This window comes from Phyllobates terribilis, unplaced genomic scaffold (genome assembly GCF_046119375.1).
Source record: "Phyllobates terribilis strain yellow unplaced genomic scaffold, ASM4611937v1 Scaffold_27__1_contigs__length_16484149, whole genome shotgun sequence".
NCBI lineage: Eukaryota > Metazoa > Chordata > Amphibia > Anura > Dendrobatidae > Phyllobates > Phyllobates terribilis.
In genome coordinates, this window is record NW_027362787.1 from 15454766 (window position 1) to 15478888 (window position 24123).

The window sequence follows — 24123 nt, forward strand, 5'->3', positions numbered from 1 at the left end:
ATTTGTCCCAACGGGGACCACACTTTCAAGACGGGAACAGTCCCAAAAACAGTTCTGATACCCTGACAGGTAACTATGTACACGGGTACTTTGCTACTTACTAGTAGCGGTGTCCTCCATATGCTCCTTCTTCCTCCTCATATGGTTCTTCAGACCCGTCCGGGTCCTCTTGGCTCTCCTCATAGCCGCGGTATTGTAGCTCCTCCTCGGTGAGCCGATGAACATGTAGGGCGTATGGTCCTTTTGCACCCACGTGGCGGGTAAAGGCGACCACATCACCAGGGTACAGGTCACGGCCACGATGCCCCTCAGGTAGATGACTCTCCACGTCCCTGCGGGTCACAAAGACCATCGCCTGCGGTTTCTGGGCCCCTGATGAAGCCCCAGCCGTTCTCCATGTGGAACTTGACTACGGTCCCGGTGATTCGGGGACCACGGGCTGCTTGGGGGTCTTGGCGGGCCTTGCGCTTTTGTTCAGCACTCTGGACTTGGAGCCGTTCCTCCCTGACGCGCCTCTCTCGTTGCTCCCGCTCAAAGGTCGCCAGTTGCTGGTGACAGGCCTCCAGACGACGGACCGCGTCTGTCCGGGTCTCTTGAGAGAACCCCATCAAGTTCTCGCCGGTGGAGTCCCACGCAAATTGGACGTCTTCTAGTGGGGGTAGGGTGACCTCGACGGGTTCAGGAGCCGGTATCAGAGGCTCGCGCGGGGGCTGGGCCTTCCATGGATGATTGCCGGTCACTTCAGCCGGCCACTCCAGCGGCAGTCCATCCGGACCGGTGTGATGGGCAAACAGGTCCACGCCCAGCGATGGTATAGTGGGGGGACCTGATCTGGGAGCAGCGCCCGGGGGCACTCGGCCTTGCGACCAGGCCGGGGGTCTTGTGGCTGCGCTAGGTGGCAGTCCCATCCGGGACAGGGGCGCAGGCTTGGTGATGGCGCCCGGGTCATAAAATGTGGGCACCACATTTTAAAAAAGACATAGACAAACTGGAGCAAGTTCAGAGAAGAGCGACCAGAATGGTGACTGGTCTGCAAACCATGTCCTATGAGGAACGGTTGCAGGATTTGGGAATGTTTAGCTTGCAAAAAAGAAGACTGAGAGGAGACTTAATAGCTGTCTACAAATATGTCAAGGGCTGTCACATTGTAGAAGGATCATCTTTATTCTCATTTGCACAAGGAAAGACTAGAAGCAATGGGATGAAACTAAATGGGAGGAGACACAGATTAGATATTAGAAAAAACTTTTTGACAGTGAGGGTGATCAATGAGTGGAACAGGCTGCCACGAGAGGTGGTGAGTTCCCCTTCAATGGACGTCTTCAAACAGAGGCTGGACAGACATCTGTTTGAGATGATTTAGTGAATCCTGCTTTGAGCAGGGGGTTGGACCAGATGACCCAGGAGGTCCCTTCCAACTCTACATTCTATGATTCTATGATCCAGGCCTTGCGACCGGGCCGATGATGCTTCCTGCTTTACGGCACCCGGGGTCAAGGGGCATGGCGCTGGGCGGGGCGTGGCCGCGGCGCTCGCCGCTTGAGGCCTAGCCGGGAGCAGTGGCGGCGCGGCAACAGGTGCGGTGAGTGGGGCCTCTGGTGCTGCGACGGGAGGCTGGGGCAGGCTTGCGGGTGCTGGGCTTGGGGTGGTGACGTCCCCTTCACTTGCCTCAGTCCTCGTGGCTCCCTCTGCGGCGTCGCCTCCGGTCCTCTCTCCTCCTGCGCCGTCCTCCGAGGCAGGCAAACCGCGGGGTGCGGCTGAAGCCTGTCGCTGGTGGGTCTCGGCCTGCCGGGCCAGTTCCTCTCTCCACTCGGTGAGTGCACTCCGCTGCGCCCGGACCATCCTCCGCTCTAGGTCCTCCAGTGCAGCTTGCGCACGCTCCGGATCTCTGGGGAGCTGCGCCAGGACTTCTGCTAGGCTGCAGAACGGTTCGGCCTGCAGCAGGCTTCGGGCCAGGAGGCTGGTGCTGCTCAGGGCGTCCATTCCCGGGTGCGGTCTGTCTGGACTGATCCAGACCACTCCCTGCCCCGCAGTTTTCTTTCCTATCCGCCCCCATGGGGGGTGGTCCTGGGGCATTCTGCTGACAATCACTCTCAGGGGCAGCCCCCCCACGTTGACGGACATTTCCACAGCAGTGCTCATGGTTGTTGGGGGCGGGCTTCCTCTTTGGCGCCATTCTGGGACCCGGCCCACGATGGGAGGCGGCCTCCTGTGGTCTTTTGGCGCGCACATTATGGCGCTCGTTCTTCTGGGGCGGGCGCCATCTTTAGTACCGTGAAACAGTCTCTTTTCAGGCGCGCAGTACCCGTGGTTAGCGGGCACGAAATCCTGCCGACTACGCCAAAGCTGACTCGCCCCCTGGGCCGTGGGGCACGCGGATCCGGGCGATAGGGAGATGCTGGGAGTAGTAGTGGCGGCCCGGTCCCGCGGCTCAGGGTGGTCAGACCAATGGTAGTCTGCTACTGTACTTTAGATAATGTCCGACTACGCCACCCGTGGATTGCGGTTATTAGGAACCGCCACTGCAAGGCAGTCCGCTGGGGCTGATGATGGGTGCAGCTGAGGTGATGTGACTCCCCACGGGAAGAGTGCAGCCCCAGGGCAGTGTAGTGGATGGTGGGAGTGATGGTAGTGCGAGTCCCGGTGCTGATAGTGCTGGAGGCGCGAAGGAGCACACAGACAACAAGTTACAGTCCAGGGTCTTTACTCACAGTTCGTTTGTTCCGGGTCACTTCTGTCAGCAGTGACCGCCCGAGCCGTGCTGCGTCCACCAGGTGAGGGGCTTGGTCAACTCCCAGGCAGCTCAGGAGCATGGCACAGGACCCCCTTTAATCCTTTCTCTGGCCTGCCTCACCAGTGACCCACTTTTGTCCAGCTGCCGCGGACTTGTGCGGTTAAACGTGGGCCCCGTCCTCCGCTGTCCTATATGGTGCCTTCCTAGCAGGTTTGATGAGGTGTCGCACCAATAGATGATCACGACGACCGGTCTTTGGCTGAGGGTTGTTTCTCCTCCACCAACTTGGGATCCGGTACCCTTAATCTGCCTGACCCTGCACCCTGGATTCTCGTGGGTTCTTAGGGTCCCTTCCACCTTCTTGTTCCTGAGCCCTTCTGTTTCTCTGTCTCTCCTTCTTTGCAGTTCCTGTTCTGTTCCTTTCTGTTCCTTTCTCTTGGAGCTGAGATGAGCCAGAATCTCAGCTCCCCTTCACCTCCTCCTCGGCCTCTCACTAGGCCCTCCTGGAGTAGAGCTCCTACAGAGCCTCTACTCCCTGTCTTCTCCTCTGGCTGAACTGACCCAGAACTAAGATGGTGCCCACCTTTTATACCTCCCTCTAGCCATGAGCCCAGGTGACCAGCAACCAATGGGCTCCTTCCTACACTCAGGAACCGCCTACTATCTGCCCCTACAGCACTGGGTGTTCCACCCCTCCCTCCCCACTCCAGCAGGGACATGGTCGGTCGTGCCTGCACTTATGTCTAGTGGGAGCACCGTTGAGCTGTCCCTCGGAAATGGGGTGTGTGTGCTGCATGCAGCTAACTGAGCCCTGGTCCACACTCCATCCTTACCCGGGAGTGGAATACCACACCTCTGGCAGAGGTGCAATACCCCTGTAGCGGCCGAGCCCTCGGGGCTCTACAAATGTTTATGGGGGCCTCATGTGGAGGATTCCATCAATGCACTCTTGTAGGATCTGTGATACCAAGCGCAGCGGGGCATCACAGATGCTATTGACGACGAGGTTAGGTTGCGCCTTCCTGAACAGAGACGGAGTACTGGAAGCACGTCAACAACTGCATCCTCAACCACAACTCTGCCTCTGACCACAAGTCGTAGTGGCTCTTCAGGTCACATGGGCTCTAAGCCTTGCATAGCCTGGGCATTTATTCAGATCGATAAGGATGACCCAACTCGTGTTATCTGTAATATTTGTCAGCAAAAGCTAAGTAGAGGCCAAAAAATCCATAGTTTGAGTACTTCATGCATGTACCGTCACATGGATATGAAGCATAAGTTGCAGTGGGAAGCTCACTGTGCTACAATGCGGCCTAGCCGGCTGGGCCAACCACCGTCTGCCCCATCTTGTGCATCCGCAGCCTCTTCATCCTCTGTGACTGGGGGGACAGCAGTCACACATGTTTTTGGACGCAGACCTGCCACCTCTTTACCCGCAACAGCCAGTGTGATTGGCAGGTCGTCAGTTCATTGGGAAGTGGAAACACCTGCTAGTGTTGAGCGCTCTCCGACATCGAGAGCACCACCTTTGGATCAAGGCAACCTAACATGTCCGCCTGCATCTTCCTCACAGATCGGCAGTTGCCGGGGACACCCTACTCAACACCGTCTAAGCACAACAGCCAGCCCTCGGTCCCTCAGATGTGGAAAAGTAAAAGACCATTTCCTCCTAGCCATGAGAAAGCTAAGAGGTTGAATTTCACCATCTGCAAGCTGTTGGCTACAGAAATGCTGCCTTTCCACCTGGAGGACACAGAGGATTTTCAAGACCTTATGTCCGTCACAGTGCCCCAGTACCAGATGCCCAGTCGGCACTACTTCTCAAAGAAAGGTGTGCCTGCACTCCACTAGCATGTCGCACACAACATCACCGCTTCTTTGAGAAACTCTGTGTGTGACAGGGTGCACTTCACCACAGACACTTGGACGAGAAGGCATGGACAGGGGCGTTACATGTCGCTGACTGGGCACTGGGTAACTATGGTGACAGCAGGACAAGGGGCTGCTGTCCAAGTCTTACCGTCCCCACGAGTTGTGTGTTAATCCTCTTTATCTCGAACTTCCTCCACTGCTTCTGCCTCCTCAACCTCCTCTCGGTCCTCCACCTGCACCCAAAGCCTGTCTGGTAATGCCGCCTGCTTTCTAACTGCGCAGAAGGAATCCTGCACACCTCCTTACTATGCTGGCAGCTGGGCTCAACGCATCAGTGTTTACTTTGAAATGTCTGGGAAATGTGAGTCACACAGCTGAGGAGTTTTGGTCAGCTCTGGAGACCCAGTTTCATGAAAGGTTGTCTCCACTGGACCTGCAACCAGGGAAGGCCATGTGCGACAATGCTGCAAACCTGGGTGCGGCCCTTCGCAGGGGCAATGTCACACACGTGCCTTGTATGGCTCACGTGTTGAACTTGGTTGTCCAGCAATTTTTAGCCCATTATCCCGGACTAGATGGCCTTCTGCAGAGTGCACGGTCGCTGTGTGCTCACTTCCGCCGTTCGCATCCCGCAGTTCAACGACTTACATCTCTACAGAAGTCGTTGGGCCTGCCAGTTCACCGGCTGAAATGCGATGTGCCGACACGGTGGAATTCAACTCTGCACATGTTGCAGCGACTGTGGCAGCACCGACAAGCCCTGGTGCAATACGTTCTGACGTATAGCCTGGGCCAACGAGATCCAGAGGTGGGGCAAATCACGCTGGAGGAGTGGTCTCAGATCAGGGACCTATGCACCCTTCTGCACAGTCTTGAAATGGCGACGAAGATGTTTAGTGCTGACGATGCCATTATCAGCATGACTATTACGGTGATTTACATGCTGGAGCACTTGTTAAACAGAATTCGGAGTCAGGTGGTGGGACAAGAGGAGGTGGAGGAAGTAGAGGAGGAGTCGTATGCGGAAGGGATAACATCTCCAAGGTCCAGACGGTTGGCAGCACCAAGGCGGCAGGCATGGGAGGGTGGGGGAGAGGGATTAACCAGGGCGCATGGTAGCAGCCAAACTGTTGAGGAAGGTGCAGGAGCCGAGGAAGAAGTGGAGGACGAACTGGCAATGGGCATGGAAGACTCATCAGATGAGGGAGACCTTGATCACATTTCTGTTGTGCGAGGTTGGAGGGAGAGGGCAGAGGAAGGAAGCATGATTCTTACCTCGCTACCAACACAACAAGGACTTGGTCCTTCTGGATGCGCAAGACACATGAGTGCCTTCTTGCTGCACTACCTGCAACATGACCCCCGGATTGTCAGAATTCGAAGTAATCCCGACTACTGGGTTGCCACACTCTTAGATCCCCGGTACAAAAGTATATTTGCCGAAATAATTCCTGCCATAAAAAGGTATTGACGAATGCAGGAGTATCTGTTGCAGAATCTTACATGTGCTTTTCCACAAAACACCAGTGGTGCACGTAGTGAATCTCACAGTTCTAACTTGCCAACGGTGGGACTGTCGAGTCTTCATCACTCAAACAGTAACAGTAACACAGTATCTGCTGGTAACAGCAATTTTGTGGAATCGTTTCACCACTTTTTTAGACCATCCTTTGCAAGGCCACAGGAGACAAGAAGTCTGACACATAGTCAATGCCTAGAGAGGATGGTACAGGAGAATCTCCAAGTGAACATCGAAGCCATGACTGTGTCACTGGACCCTTGCTCATTTTGGTATTCCAATCTTGAAAAATCGCCGGAGCTCGCCACTCACGCCTTGGAGATCTTGTCATGCCATGCAGCCAGCGTTCTCTCTGAACGTGTGTTCAGCGCTGCTGGTGGTGTGCTGACAGATAAGCGCACGCGGCTGTCCACTGAGAATGTAGACAGACTCACGTTCATAAAGATGATCAAATCATGGATTCGCAAGGACATTTCTACCCCTGTGTCATCCTTGGGAGACTAAAAGCTTGGGGATTTGGTAAAATCACCTCACCAACCGTTTTAAGCAACAGTGGGGCAATTGATGCCACTTAACCCTAGAACGCATGACCATAAAAATCTACACTTTCACATACCTGGGGCCCTTTAGGCCCGTGTGCAAATAACATGGAATAACTCAAACTCAAATGACAAACAACTATATACATGAAGAATACCTAGAGTTTCAAAATTCTAACTAAAGCAATCTTGCAGAAAATAGAAAACAATTAACTGGGCGGGCCTGCAAGGCCACAGGTATGCGTTCTAGGGTTAAGTGGTGTCTGTGCCACAATTTTGGGAGTCCCCTTGCTGTGTCTTACGTGACGTTGGCATCGTCAATTCCAGGTGGGTTGGGTCGCACCCCCCCTTTTAACTGTAAGAAACTACATACACTATGGCTTGGGGTAACACAGATGGTTGAGTCTGAAGAGCTGTTTACTCAGAGGTCTGCTCCAAATCTTCAGTGTCTGCTAGTCAGCGTAGAATTTTTAACTGTATCTAGCCTAGGCAATACTTTGGGCATAGTAGCCCAGCTGCGAAGCAAGCTGCACCGCCTGTGTATCTAATAAGAATTTTTAAATTAATCTAGCCTAGGCAGACTGTGGGGACCCCCAACCAAACCCAGATGCTCAGCCCCCCTACCGCCCCCCTTTTATGGACAACCCAATAATGTAACTCTTACAACTGGATAGGTGAGGATCGGTCACAGCTTTATTAACTCTTTATACTCATTCCATTAGAAAGGCATTTTATTTCTAAAATAATTCAGCTTGTTGCAGCATGCCCTGGGTCCCCACTCCGGCAAGTTGGCCAACAAGTGTAACTCTCCAACATGTCCTTTCTATTTCCAGGCCACGGAGGATCCAGCGTACTCGTATGCAGGACTCTGACCCCCACCCATCACTCTTAACGCTTGTTCCACTCTGTCCTGGAGTCCTGACAGGAATATGTCCAGTCCAATATCTATTAAGTGAACACCGTCGGGCCGTATGAGGCCTGCTTTATCTCCTTCCAGTTGTCGGTGTCGTATCACTACACCGCCTCTGTCTCTTCTAAATTTTGCCATCCGAATATTTATTACCCGCCTTGTCCATTCGATGGCCGTGATGTCTCGCGCACCTTGCCATACCGCTATCGGCACAATCTCTGACCATACTATAGCTAATTTTGTGAAAAATTCTCTGAAGCGCTCAGTGTCTAGTTTCATTATTGCCATTAGTTATGCGCTCTTGTGATGACCTAGGTTGTTTCCCCCGGCCTGTATAACTAAGATGACCGGACCTCTTGCCTCTCTCCCTACCTTGATTACCTCCATTAGTACCTGTGGCCATAGCAGGCCTCTAATACCTCTCCAGTTGAAATATGTGTTATGAAACTCTAATTTCCTCCCGCCTGGGCGGACTTTCGCCCTTTTTTGTGCCCAATATATATACGAGTGGCCTATCACTCACACTGTTGGCTTATCGTCACCTGTAAAAGAAACAAACCACGTTAGGATAACAAGTCCGGTCTTATGTATCTCGCCAAACACGTGGATCGCCATCTCCCTATCCTCTGAACTTCCGTTTCTGACAGTCCTGCTCTTGCTGCTTCCGTGGCCGCACCTATGCGGAATGAGTGTGTCCCGTAATCTTTGGGGTGGTTCCCTGCCGATGTTATGCATTTATTAAATATAGCTTGGAACAGGTATCTTGATAATGGCGTTCCATCAATGTGTGATACGAAGAAATTACTTTGTGATCTGATGGTTAGATATGTTTTTACTATTGTTACCCGACTCAGTGTACCGTTTGTGGGTTGTAGAAGTACCCAAGTACCCCTGCCCGCTGGAACCGTTTTCGATTGGTGTATGCGTACACGTATTGCATTATTGGCTATGACTACTTCCTGGTGTAATAAGCGTCCACTGGTGGTAATTTTGGATTGAGGGACTAATTCGCTTATACATAGCGCCCCGAAGAAGGCGATCACAAATGCAGTAGACATTAGTGTTGCTTCAAATTGTGAGTGTCATGTTAATGGTGTTAGGGATAAGATGTGAGAAATCAGTTTTAGTGACACGGGACGGGACGTCTACATTCCTGACTTGGCTGACCCCTTTTCCACCCTTTTATGGATTGTCTGATGATGAATCTTTGTCACATCTCCCCAATTCAGTAGTTGGAAGTGAAATGCTACTCCGGTCCGCCACCGCTGCGCTGACGCCCCTGATATGCCCCTCATCATTAGCTGGTGGAGAAATTCTATGGTGACTTGTGATCTGGCTTGTTCACATTGGTCAACCCGTCTGCCTGCTACTAGTCGTGTCCACTCTTCCCATGCCTTACCGTATGCTTGCCACGTTGACGGGGCAACTGACGCTCTGATTAATGGCATCAACTATTCGCCACTAGATCCCATAGGGAGGGTGGGCAACTGTTGCCCGATGGGTGGGCGTTGTGGAAGAGCTCTGTGAAAATCTGCCAATTGAATTGTTATAAAGCGTTAGCAGCAGCTTTATACCCCTCAACATAGTGGCTAGCGCGGACCCATACATTGTGTTTTAGGCACAGGAATACTAGCCTGCGTAGTAGGCCTAGCACTGGGAGAGACGATGATGCCATCTTATTAATGCAGTGCGCTAGGCTGGTGTTTTGTGTTATTAAGCGTATATTTTTGTTAGCCAGGCGCGCGCCCCATATTTCTATTGCTACCACTATTGGGAAAAATTATTTTCAGGGCTAGATGCAGCTAAAAATTATTATTAATTTCAAAGCTGGTGGAGCTTGGTATAGATGGCCTAATACAATGAGACCCACACACTGCTAGAAGGCCAAATATTTTTTCAGAGGTAGATGCAGATAAAAATTATTTTTAATTTGCAACCTGATGGAGGTCAGTATAGATGGACTAATAGAACAAGTCCCACACACTGCTAGAAGGCCAAATATTTTTTCAGAGCTAGATGCAGATAAAAATTATATTCAATTTGCAACCTGATGGAGGTCAGTATAGATGGACTAATAGAACAAGTCCCACACACAGCTAGAAGCCCAAATATTTTTTCAGAGGTAGATGCAGATAAAAATTATTTTTAATTTGCAACCTGATGGAGGTCAGTATAGATGGACTAATAGAATGATGCTATGCCCAAAAGATTTTACTTCACTAGGTGCAGTAAAAAAATTGGTATTCTATACACAGGTGGTATATCTTGCAACACAGATAGGCTACTCCACTGACTAACACACTCTGCAATAGGCCAAAAAGGATTAGCTTTGCTAGATTCAGCCAAATGCTGTGAAAAAAACTTGCACAGCACTGGCACAGACCTGCCTGGCAAAAACTGATAGGAACTGATGTAACCTAGTCCTGAAAAGGACTCCAATTACAATTAGTCTTTACTCCCACAATCTATCTATTTAAGAGCACAGACCTGCCTGATAAAAGTCGTAGGAAATGCTGTAACCTAGTCCTTAAAAGGACTGCAATCACAACTATTCCCTACTCCCAAGCTATCTGTAGATTTGTGCGAAAATTGGCTTGAAATTAACAAGGTATAGCGCACACAGCAACAGCGGTGCCGTCTAACACGCAGCTGCAGCAGTGAGAAAATGGTGGCGACGGGGAAAATGGCTTGGTCTTATAGGGCAAGGACATGTGACATACACTGCCAATCACACATGCCCTTGCTTGTGTGAAAAAAAGCACTTCGCTCCGTGTGTGCGCTACTGATAGGCTGACAGATTGCACCTCCCCACTGCAAATGCGGGAAAGAGAAAAAAAAATGGAGATCTTCATTATTCCTGCAGAGATCCATCCCCTGCCCCTCCCCCCCCCCCGCTGTACACTCAAACTGCGTATTAACATTAATTTTCATCATTACTGAGAAAAAATCCAGTTATGATTTTGGTGCACGAACAGTTATCGAACATAACCTCGAACAGCCGAATTTTTCTCAAATTGTTCGTGTTCGCCGAACGGCTCGAACACCGCCCAAAACAGCTCGAATTTGAGATTGGCGAACAGTTCGAGTAGAACAACGCTCATCTCTACTGTACACACGCAAATCAATGTTTGTAATGTTTTTCATGTGTGTGTGTTTTTCACCATATATTTTATCATGTACTGCAAATATACCTGTAACAACAAAAGAAACAAGCATACTGAAAACCACCAAGCAGCAATTAAGCTAATGAAGAACCACCAGGTCTTGACCATTTAACCTAATTAATTTATTCAAGTGAACCTATATAGACTATATAACTCTAACAGACTGTAAAGCAATATCTTACCTGAGGAAGGCTATTCTGTACCAATATATAGCCGAAACGCGTTGTTCTATGTATCGTTTTTTTATGATGATTTTTATCTAAGTAAATTTCTGAAGACTTTTAATACCTCCGCCTGGTGCCTGTCTCCTGGGAGCGCTGAACAGACTAGATGAATCCTTTCATTTTCTCCTGACCTTCTCAAGAACAGAGGAATTTTAATTTCATATTTTTTTTAATCAAATCATTCTGAACTTCAATTCCCATAACCCACCCTAAACCCAAATCCCAACACTCCAGAGAACCATTTTCAGAGCAGTTCTAGAATAACGGACTATAGCATTCGTAGAAGGGGAAGAAGATAAAAAAGTGACTAACAAAGGGGTAGCAGCGTTTTAATGTTATCATTTACTGCTTGATGCCTGAGCCGGGGAGTGCACACTGAAAACTGTTGCAGGCTGCTGTAATCACAGGACACAAGCAAACAGCATGGCATTTCCTATCAGCAGGGAGGAAGTAAAGGGCGACAGCAATGAAAGTCTCCTCCTACTCCGCTCCATATTGAAATGAATAGTGTGCATCCTACAAATGAGATGCATACAGCAAACAATTGATTTTCCATACATAGGTTTTGAGTTGACCACTGGATATACACATGTGTATCACTAATTACCAGAACTGGAAATCGAAAAAAAAGACGAGCAAGTTTGGGGTGAATCCTGCCTTCATTACTGCACAGCCGCTCATAGAGGGATCGGTGCTAGGAACAGCAGGAGTGCCGGCGATGTTCACAGATTTACCTGCTGCGGGACTGAAGGAGTCTGATCACGCTCGGCTCGAAGCTTTTTACCTGGTTTACGATAGGAATAATTGAAAGCTGTGCTTCAAAGGCGAGGAAGAAGTTTGCCACAGTCTGCGCTTGAATACCCTTAAGGGGGGAAAAAAAAGATATATACAAATACTGAAACATCTAAATGCATTAGAACATCAAACCTGGTGAAGCGGTAAATGACTTGTCCTCCAGGGATACAGGCTACTGTCATTCAGTAATTATTTAATAGGAATTTTACATTTTATGTGATCACCACGCTAGAATGTAAATGGAGAAAAACACAACACAACTCCTCATCATATGAAGATATTTTGTGTTATAGAACAGGATTTCTGTGGCACAACAAGACTGATTTACTATGTATGTGTGTCACCCTGGCCTGGATGCCACAAGTGTAATTAAAGCTGTGTCTGAGAGCAAGGGGGAGGTTCTCTAGTCAGGGGAACATTAGCATGCAATGCCTCCTGTCTCAGGCCAGTAGGGGGAGCTGGCTGCCCCTATAAAAGCTGGTACTGGGGGCAGGGTTAGAGAGAATGGATGGCCTGTCTCAGCACTGAGACGTGTCCCAGAGTGGAGCAGGGACAGAAAGTTGATTGCACCTAAGAGGAAGTGTGGCAGTAGGAGAGCCACCAGCCAGAGACGAGAGGCGAAGAGAGCCTGTCTTGGCAAATCAGAGACTGACCTTACCAGACTTTGGTGTCTGAGGCTGGAAGGATTCCACATCCCCCAGCAGAGAACCAGTCCGCAAGGGACTGTATATTCCTTGGCCTAAGAAGCCTGGAGGCCCTGCCACAACCGAAGGGACCAGTAAAGCCGTACAAGGCTGGGAGCAGAAAGGAACCCACGTCGCAGGCCATACAGGCGAGAATACACGGAAAGCTCGGAAACGTGGGCTGTTACCCTATCAGGAGGAGATAGCCAGAAGGAGCGCAGAAAGCACGGTAGGCCTACACCCTCACCCTGACCAGGGCCAATTTCCCCGTTACTCTCAGACATCCAGGTCCCCCTCCTAGCCGGGACTGTTTATGGGTCAATTTACCTGTTCTAGTAAAGACCCTGGACTGCAACCTGTTGTCTGTGTGCTCCTTGCTTCTCCAGCACTATCAGCACTGGGACCCTCACTACCATCACTCCCACCATCCACTATACTGCCCTGGGGCCGCACTCTTCCCGTGGGGAGTCACACTACCCTAGCTGCACACCTCATCAGCCCCAGCGGTCTGCATGCAGCGGCGGTTCCTAATAACCGCAAATCCACGGGTGGCGTAGTCGGACATAAACATCAGCACATAACGGACTACCACTGGCCTGACCACCCTGAGCCACGGAACCGAGTTGCCACTACTACTCCCATCGTTCCCCTACTGCCCGGATCCGAGTGCCCCACGGCCCAGGGGGCGAGTCATATGCACCATAGCCTTCATTTGATGTCACTTACTTAGCACCAACACCTTGCCCCAACTCTGCAATCCCCAATATCAGTCCATGACCTCAATGGGGTCACTATAAAATTCTAAAGAGGACTGGTCATGTCTTTATTAGAAAATAGACAAACTTAGGATAGAAACAATATGAACATATACCCTGCTATAAGTAAGTAAAAAGCAATAGGAAATATATATAATATAGGGTACTTAGTAAACATGTTGTTTGATTAAAAAAAAAGCCATCCCACCAGCACCAAGGTGTACCCAGTCAGTTATGTGAAGTATATAATAAAATACACTTTAGTACAATATTAGTATCTTGTCCCTTTAAATCTGCAGCTACTTCTGTCACCATGGTAACTGCATTCATACTCAGCCAATAGGATTGCTCGGTTTGAATTTGAAGAAAAAAAAAAAGTCCTATATCGTCAGTTTGTTCCATCTCATCTGAGTGTGAAGACAGACACCTGCGATCAGCGAGATTATAGGTATAAGACGTGATATAATATAACGGACGGAGCCACATCCCATCACACGCACTCAGCGACCACAACTGACAGGAATCAGCACATTTATCAGAGGAGAAGTCATTATTCCCCAACACATGATAAGTGACAACTTCTAGATCTGCTGGGAACCCAACTAATCCCTGCTAGTACCTCCCCGGAGCACCGCTCCATTCATTCTCTATGCAGGAGAAAGCGGAGTACAGCGCCCCCCATAGAGAATGAACGGACCGGCGGCTGAACATTTGCACTTCGCTCACTTCTATCTATAAGTGCTGTTCTGCTGATTGGGTCATAGCGGCCAAACCCACCGATCTAAGAGTCATCACCTATCCAGAGATCAGTGAGAACTTGTTCCAACTAGACATCCCCTTTAATGGAAGAGATCACATATCTAACAGCCAATCCTATTCATTCCCAATCTTCCCTGTGCCCAGTAATGCCCCTGGGTATATCGCCAATATGAGCCAATCACCAAACCCTCTGCTGACTGTTCCCCATGTTTTATAGATTTTGGATCCGTTTCTACAAGAGAAGATCTCAGCGGCCACCATGGGGATGGGTTACTCTGCCAGCGATGGAGCAGGTAGTATCCACCAGCCGGTGATATCTCACCTTCCTCCATATTCTGCTGTTACATGTGTTTCTTCAGCTTTACCTCTTCCCAACAGAACCAATTGATGTTTTTTTCTGTTTTTTCCTTGGCTTTTTCCAAGGGCTATAACTTTTAATGTCTGTCCACATAGTGTGAGGTCTTGTTATTTTGTAGGATGAGCGGTACTTATAAATCCCACCATTCATTTACCACATAGTACTAGAAAACGGGAAAAAAAGTCCAAGTGCAGTAAAAGTGCGAGGAAAAAAAAAGCCTGACCTTGTTTTTCTGGGAAGGATTTTAACGGCGCACATAGTGTGGTAAAAATGACCTGGTAATAGGATCCTACTCCTCAGTGTGATTACAGCAACACCAAACTTCTCCAAGAGTTTTTCTGAGACCCGTAACATTTTTGTTTTTCGGGTTGATGGAGCTGTGTGGGGCTTATTTTTTGAAGGGCAAGAGGACTTTATTGATAACATTTTGGGACACATATGACATGGTCATCACTTCTTACAGGATTTTCTGTAGTATTGTGGCGAACGAAAAAAATGCAATTTTGTCTTTTTGAATTTTTTTCTGTGTTCTCTGATCGTTTGTTTTTTATATTTGGATAGATTGTATTTCTCTGAAAGAGACCATACCACAAATGTGTATATTTTTATTATCTTTATTTTTAGTGGGAGGTGAGTTGAACGTGTGGGGTTTTAATATTTTACACTTTTTTTTTTTTTTTTTAATTTTCACTGCATTTGTATACATTATCTGATTGCTTGTGCTATATACAGCGATACCACAGTAATGCTCCATATAGCAAAATCACTTTCTTCTTTACAGCCCAAATGAAGCTTTATGATGACAGGCACGGAGGCTTCAGCAGACCCCCGGATGTCATAGCAGTCCGTGTGTGCCCTGTGATCGCGTCACAGGAGCGCCGGTGGGCGCATGGAACGATGCGTCCCAATGCCGGCGCGCTGTTAATGCTGCTGTTAGAGATTGACAGCAGCACTGAACAGGTTAACAGTGGTGGGCAGATCTTCACTCCACTCGCAGCTCTTAGAGGCAGGTCCTGGTTGTTTGTCACAGCCATTATCTGCCATGTACGGGGCGAGCTGACTCTGCTCCATGCACCCGCTACTGACTTATACCATACATGTACGGCAGATGTTGGTAAGGAGTTAAAGCGGTTGTCCTGCTTTGCGGCCATTTGTTTTTTTTACTTTAATGCAAGTATTTGGGGCTAAAATTGATTTCCGTTATTGAGTTTCATTAAAAATGTTGCGTTCTGTAGCATCTGTGCTGCACTGTCTATTCCTGGCTGCAAAATTAGCTAACTGAGAATCTATCAGTGAGCTCCTTCTGACAGTCTTAAGGGAGAGTTTGTAGATCTTTCATCTGTTTTTTTTTCCTGAGTGCCTTTTAGCTGATCTATGCCCAAAGAAAACATGAAACTTGAATGTGCAGGGAAGCAATAAGTCTGTAATAACCAGTGAAAAATGAAATCTAAATGTAAAAAATTACTTTTAGTAGTAAATACATGGACATAAGAAAATACACACTGCAATGTCCTGCATTAGGAGGAACTCAGGGCCCACTGCACCAGCATATTGTCTCACAAGGGGCCTGAGGATCTCATCTCGGTACCTAATGGCAGTCAGGCTACCTCTGGCGAGCACATGGAGGACTGTGCGGCCCTTCAAAGAAATGCCACCCCACACCATTACTGACCCACTGCCAAACCGGTCGTGCTGAAGGATGTTGCAGGCAGCAGATCGCTCTCCACGGCGTCTCCAGACTCTGTCACGTCTGTCACATGTGCTCAGTGTGAACCTGCTTTCATCTGTGAAGAGCACAGGGAGCCAGTGGCGAGTTTGCCAATCCTGGTGTTCTGTGGCAAATGCCAAGCGTCCTGCACAGTGTTGGGCTGTGAGCACAACCCCCATGTGTGGACGTCGGGCCCTCATACCACCCTCATGGAGTCAGTTCTAACAGTTTGTGCAGACACATGCACATTTGTGGCCTGCTGGAGGTCATTTTGCAGGGCTCTGGAAGTGCTCCTCCTGTTGCTTCTTGCACAAAGGCGGAGGTAGCGGTCCTGCTGCTGGGTTGTTTACCTCCTACGGCCCCCTCCACGTCTCCTGGTGTACTGGCCTGTCTCCTGGTAGTGTCTCCAGCCTCTGGACACTACGCTGACAGATGCAGCAAACCTTCTTGCCACAGCTCTCACTGATGTGCCATCCTGGATGAGCTGCACTACCTGAGCAACTTCTGTGGGTTGTAGAGTCCGTCTCATGCTACCACGTGTGTGAAAGCACAACCAACATTGAAAAGTGACCAAAACATCAGCCAGAAAGCACTGGTACTGAGATGTGGTCTGTGGTCCCCACCTGCAGAACCACTCCTTTATTGAGGGTGTCTTGATAATTGCCAATAATTTCCATCTATTGTCTATTCCATTTGCACAACAGCATGTGAATCATAGAATCATAGAATAGTAGAGTTGGAAGGGACCTCCTGGGTCATCTGGTCCAACCCCCTGCTCAAAGCAGGATTCACTAGATCATCTCAGACAGATGTCTGTCCAGCCTCTGTTTGAAGACGTCCATTGAAGGGGAACTCACCACCTCTCGTGGCAGCCTGTTCCACTCATTGATCATCCTCACTGTCAAAAAGTTTTTTCTAATATCTAATCTGTGTCTCCTCCCATTTAGTTTCATCCCATTGCTTCTAGTCTTTCCTTGTGCAAATGAGAATAAAGATGATCCTTCTACAATGTGACAGCCCTTGACATATTTGTAGACAGCTATTAAGTCTCCTCTCAGTCTTCTTTTTTGCAAGCTAAACATTCCCAAATCCTGCAACCGTTCCTCATAGGACATGGTTTGCAGACCAGTCACCATTCTGGTCGCTCTTCTCTGAACTTGCTCCAGTTTGTCGATGTCTTTTTTAAAATGTGGTGCCCAAAACTGTACACAGTATTCCAGATGAGGTCTGACCAAAGAGGAGTAAAGACCGATAATGACTTCACGTGATCTAGACTGTATGCTTCTGTTAAGAACACCAGAATTGGCACCGAAGAGGAGACCCCACCGAAGAGGAGACCCACCGAAGAGGAGACCCAAGAGGAGACCCACCAAAGAGGAGACCCCACCGAAGAGGAGACCCCACCGAAGAGGAGACCCAAGAGGAGACCCCACCGAAGAGGAGACCCCACCGAAGAGGAGACCCCACCGAAGAGGAGACCCCACCGAAGAGGAGACCCCACCGAAGAGGAGACCCACCGAAGAGGAGACCCAAGAGGAGACCCACCGAAGAGGAGACCCACCAAAGAGGAGACCCCACCAAAGAGGAGACCCCACCGAAGAGGAGACCCAAGAGGAGGCCCACCAAAGAGGAGACCCAAGAGGAGACCCCACCGAAGAGGAGACCCCACCGAAGAGGAGACCCCACCGAAGAGGGGTCTTATTAAACATTGACCTGTCTTTAGATGAAAAGGGAGCTTTTTTTTTTCTTTCTTTCTTTTATTGTATTCCTACTTCTTCCCTGAACATGATTTTTTATTTTTTTTTAAATCTGCCATACTGTTCCAGAGATATGGGCCTTTTTACTTACTGCTAAATTTTATGATCTATATCAAAGGGGGCGTGGCTCACAGGATCCTCAGGGGCGTGTCTTTAGGCTGCTCTGCATAATTATCCTGTGGGCCACGCCCCCTTATAAAGATTACACACAATCAACACTAAATAAAAAGGCCCATATCTCTGCAACCGTATGGTGGATTTAAAAAAATGAAAAAGTGTAATACTCGGGGGAGCAGCGGGAATAAAGTAAGGGCAAACACTGGTCACTTCTGACTTGGTGACATGTCCTCTTTAAAGTAGAATTTTTGTTCTTCTTCAATTCTGGTTATTGTATGTGATAAATTGGGAACATGTCATTTACTTACAGGATTGTGCTGGCGTTATCCTTTACTCTGCTGAATCTGCTACCCAAGTGGCCCTCGATGGTATTCAGTGTCTAGGTAAGGAGAGTCTAACCTGTGCCTTTTGGCCAACACCTAAATCCACCAGCACTACTGATACATATTTATTCTTCAGTTTTGCCCTCGATGTTTCCAGCAGTCCACAACACAAAGCGATCACCATTACGGCTGTGGGGGTTTTTTTTGGTTTTTTTTTGCCTAATGTTTTCAGCCGATTCATCAATTGAGCAAACTCTGTGCCCGAAAAATATAACCTCCATAATTGATTTTATATGATACATTTCTCGCACAAAATTTTGCGCTGTGTTAGAGGAGCATCCAATTTTTTTTTCATTAAAGTCACAAAAAAAAAAAGATTAAAGACGAAAATAAAGAATTCATTGTACTGTGTGCGCCATTTTGAAGAATTATTTTGGTGCAAAAAAAACCCCATCAAGTAATGATCCAAGATGTAAAAAAAAAAAAAAAATGAGAAAATGACTTTAAATTTTAACTGCAAATGAAACTTGCCCTATGTGTCTTCACCTGTATGAAAAGACTGGGATGGCTCTGGGAGCAAGCGCACCACCACCGCTGTGTTTTCATATATAGGCATCTCCAATGTTTAGGAATTCAGTGTTGACAAGCGTTGCGATTTGTGCAAGTAAAGGTGTCAGGTTTAGATTGTTGCCTGTATTCACTTTAAGGGAATCTTTAAGTAGGTTTTTGTTATATAATCGGAGAGCAGCATGGTGGAGGGGCAGAGACCCTGATTCCAGCGATGTGTCATTTTTGATACAAAAACAGTTTTCTCTGCTGCAGAGCTCTAAATGCTTAGCCCTGTATAACCCCTCCCACAACACTGATTGGCAGCTGTGTATAACACCCGCCCACACTACTGATTGGCAGCTGTGTATAACCCCCGCCCACACTACTGATTGGCAGCTGTGTATAACCCCCGCCCACACTACTGATTGGCAGCTGTGTATAACCCCCGCCCACACTACTGATTGGCAGCTGTGTATAACCCCCGCCCACACTACTGATTGGCAGCTGTGTATAACCCCCGCCCACACCACTGATTGGCAGCTGTGTATAACACCCGCCCACACTACTGATTGGCAGCTGTGTATAACCCCCGCCCACACTACTGATTGGCAGCTGTGTATAACCCCCGCCCACACCACTGATTGGCAGCTGTGTATAATCCCCGCCCACACCACTGATTGGCAGCTGTGTATAACCCCCGCCCACACCACTGATTGGCAGCTGTGTATAACCCCCGCCCACACCACTGATTGGCAGCTGTGTATAACCCCCGCCCACACCACTGATTGGCAGCTGTGTATAACCCCACCCACACTACTGATTGGCAGCTGTGTATAACCCCCGCCCACACCACTGATTGGCAGCTGTGTATAACCCCTGCCCACACCACTGATTGGCAGCTGTGTATAACCCCTGCCCACACCACTGATTGGCAGCTGTGTATAACCCCCGCCCACACCACTGATTGGCAGCTGTGTATAACCCCCGCCCACACCACTGATTGGCAGCTGTGTATAACCCCCGCCCACACCACTGATTGGCAGCTGTGTATAACCCCTGCCCACACCACTGATTGGCAGCTGTGTATAACCCCCGCCCACACCACTGATTGGCAGCTGTGTATAACCCCCGCCCACACTACTGATTGGCAGCTGTGTATAACCCCTGCCCACACCACTGATTGGCAGCTGTGTATAACCCCCGCCCACACTACTGATTGGCAGCTGTGTATAACCCCCGCCCACACCACTGATCGGCAGCTGTGTATAACCCCCGCCCACACCACTGATTGGCAGCTGTGTATAACCCCCGCCCACAACACTGATTGGCAGCTGTGTATAACCCCTGCCCACACCACTGATTGGCAGCTGTGTATAACCCCTGCCCACACCACTGATTGGCAGCTGTGTATAACCCCCGCCCACACCACTGATTGGCAGCTGTGTATAACCCCCGCCCACACCACTGATTGGCAGCTGTGTATAACCCCCGCCCACACCACTGATTGGCAGCTGTGTATAACCCCCGCCCACACCACTGATTGGCAGCTGTGTATAACCCCCGCCCACACCACTGATTGGCAGCTGTGTATAACCCCCGCCCACACCACTGATTGGCAGCTGTGTATAACCCCCGCCCACAGCACTGATTGGCAGCTGTGTATAACCCCCGCCCACACCACTGATTGGCAGCTGTGTATAACCCCCGCCCACACTACTGATTGGCAGCTGTGTATAACCCCCGCCCACACCACTGATTGGCAGCTGTGTATAACCCCCGCCCACACTACTGATTGGCAGCTGTGTATAACCCCTGCCCACACCACTGATTGGCAGCTGTGTATAACCCCCGCCCACACTACTGATTGGCAGCTGTGTATAACCCCTGCCCACACCACTGATTGGCAGCTGTGTATAACCCCTGCCCACACCACTGATTGGCAGCTGTGTATAACCCCCGCCCACACCACTGATTGGCAGCTGTGTATAACCCCCGCCCACACCACTGATTGGCAGCTGTGTATAACCCCCGCCCACACCACTGATTGGCAGCTGTGTATAACCCCTGCCCACACCACTGATTGGCAGCTGTGTATAACCCCCGCCCACACCACTGATTGGCAGCTGTGTATAACCCCCGCCCACACCACTGATTGGCAGCTGTGTATAACCCCCGCCCACACCACTGATTGGCAGCTGTGTATAACCCCCGCCCACACCACTGATTGGCAGCTGTGTATAACCCCCGCCCACACCACTGATTGGCAGCTGTGTATAACCCCTGCCCACACCACTGATTGGCAGCTGTGTATAACCCCCGCCCACACCACTGATTGGCAGCTGTGTATAACCCCCGCCCACACCACTGATTGGCAGCTGTGTATAACCCCCGCCCACACCACTGATTGGCAGCTGTGTATAACCCCTGCCCACACCACTGATTGGCAGCTGTGTATAACCCCCGCCCACACCACTGATTGGCAGCTGTGTATAACCCCTGCCCACACCACTGATTGGCAGCTGTGTATAACCCCCGCCCACACCACTGATTGGCAGCTGTGTATAACCCCCGCCCACACCACTGATTGGCAGCTGTGTATAACCCCTGCCCACACCACTGATTGGCAGCTGTGTATAACCCCCGCCCACACCACTGATTGGCAGCTGTGTATAACCCCTGCCCACACCACTGATTGGCAGCTGTGTATAACCCCTGCCCACACCACTGATTGGCAGCTGTGTATAACCCCCGCCCACACCACTGATTGGCAGCTGTGTATAACCCCCGCCCACACTACTGATTGGCACCTTCCTGTGTATAACCCCTGCCCACACCACTGATTGGCAGCTGTGTATAACCCCCGCCCACACCACTGATTGGCAGCTGTGTATAACCCCCGCCCACAGCACTGATTGGCAGCTGTGTATAACCCCACCCACACTACTGATTGGCACCTTCCTGTGTATAACCCCCGCCCACACCACTGATTGGCAGCTGTGTATAACCCCCGCCCACAGCACTGATTGGCAGCTGTGTATAACCCCTGCCCACACCACTGATTGGCAGCTGTGTATAACCCCCGCCCACAGCACTGATTGGCAGCTGTGTATAACCCCCGCCCACAGCACTGATTGGCAGCTGTGTATAACCCCTGCCCACACCACTGATTGGCAGCTGTGTATAACCCCACCCACACTACTGATTGGCACCTTCCTGTGTACACTATATATTGATAGAAAGCTGCTGATCAGACACCTAGTGCTGTAATGATAATATCCTGCTGATTTAAGACTGATTTTATTGATACAGCAGCACACAGCCCTGTAGTAACACATTGCTGGAATCTGGCCGGACATTATTCTGATCTCAGATTACATAGACAATCCTGCTGACAGATTCCCATTAAAAGGTTCTTCCCGTCCTCTGCTCCCCATCCTCTGGCTTCCTGCTTGCTCCTGATGATTGACAGTTCGGACCAGAGGTGCCACCCGTCCTGTGCGCTCTCCAGTGCTGCAATCAGAAGCAGCCTTCCCTCCTGGAGAATCAGAGGACAGAGGCATAATGAAGCCGGCCGGATCCAGAGCGGACAGCACTCCTTCCCTAGGAGACCGACCACCTCTGACAGACTGGCAGAGGTGGCTGGTGACCTAAAAATATCTCTCTTCTCTAGGTCTGAGAGGATTTTTAATAAGAAGTAAATTGAAAAGTTTTTACCGTATTTTGCAATTTTACCCATGAAGACTGAGACCACCCCATGTTCACTGTTCTTTTATAAATGTTTATTTCTCCACAGGGGGCAATGGCTATATAAACGACTACCCGATGGGCTGCTTCCTTCGTGATGCCAAGCTTTATGAAATAGGGGCTGGTACTACCGAGGTTCGGAGACTGGTCATAGGAAGAGCCTTCAATGCTCTGTACAAGTAACCTGCCGACCTTGGAGATCACCGATCATGGCTCTAACTCCGAACTCAATCCGCAAAAATCTCTCTGCACCCGGGTGGATGAGGAGCGATGGGCACTCACTGCCTAAAACACTTACCTCGTAGCTGCGAGCCTCGTGGCCGCACAGACTGGACTGTTAGGAGACCGGACCGGTCCAGTGCTCTGTCTACCGACTCTTTATCAAGTGAATGTGAAGATTCTTATACCGGGGACATGAAACCATGAACCGTATAGTTATATCCAAGAGATGGGGGGCTCTGATCACCCCCACTGATCACTGTTTATGGAGTCTGTGTATTGCTCCAGGAACAAATAAAGCATACGTCAATCATCTGTCATTATTTTCCCCAGTGCTGTCTATAGTGATATCTACAGCCTGTTAAAGGAGTTGTCTGGGACTTAAACATTTAACATTGATGACTTATCCTTAGTATAGGTCATCAATGTCTGATCGGTGGGGGTGCGACACTCTGCACCCCCGCCAATCTGCTGTTCCTGGTGTCAGCGGCCAGGACTGATCAGTTACAGAGCTGCACAGTGGGTGCGACCGGGCACTGCACTCCACCGGGCACTGCACTCCACCTGCTATTGATTTGAATAGGGGGCGGATGTGCAGTACCGGCCGCGGCCACTATACAGGCGCTGTGCAGATCCATAACTGAGCAGTTTTGTGACGCCGCCGACATCAGGAACAGCTGACTGGTGGGAGTCCCGGGTGTCTCACCCCCACCAATCATACATTAGTGACCTGTCACCAATGTAAGTCTTAAAGGGGTTGTCTAAGTGTAACCCACCCTGTAAGAGCAGAGATGCATTACAGAAAGTGGATGCTTCATCTCTTCATTCCTGTCCTGTCTGTCATCCTGCATAGTCCAGTGAAGGCAATGGCAGGAGAAATGCATGCTGGGAGGTGAAAGGAAGTCAGTTCCAGCTCCTATAGTGCTGATGAAATACTGCACATTCAGAGTATGAGAGTTTTTGGACATATTAGACTATATCAGCACCAGTGGCGGTTTTAGCTTATTGTGGTGTATGTGGTCGGCTTCACTCTGCTTTTCTACAGGATTTATGTGAAGGGCTTTAAGAAAATATAAGCTCTTAAGAAAAATTATAGAAAATTTCAGTTAAATTACTTGTAAAAATCACTGATTCTTCTGTGGCAGAATCAGGGGGAGATCTGGAATTTTTACAAAGAATATAACTCAATTTTTTGTTTTTAAGCAAGCGACAGGTTCTCTTTAGCAGTAGTCCTAAATAAAATACACATGGAATAAATGGGGAAAGAGTTGATACGAGGAGTAAAATAATAGAAATATATCCCCCCGGTGGAGGTTTAGTAGATTGCAGGCAGGTGTCACAATGTACTTTAGTGACCCCTGCTGGTAGTGGTGGGGATTTGTTTTCAATTGTAT

General features: G+C 49.4%; 1 long non-coding RNA gene across 1 annotated transcript in view; it reads left to right on the forward strand.

Annotated features, from left to right (window-relative positions):
* LOC141176494 (uncharacterized) overlaps nt 1–23049 on the forward strand; it is a 41348-nt gene extending 18299 nt beyond the window's left edge. The window contains exons 3-5 of the long non-coding RNA XR_012253175.1: nt 14172–14247; nt 18205–18277; nt 22560–23049. This is a non-coding gene — a long non-coding RNA (uncharacterized lncRNA). The remainder of the gene's footprint in view (nt 1–14171; nt 14248–18204; nt 18278–22559) is intronic.
* Nucleotides 23050–24123: the final 1074 nt, after the last annotated feature.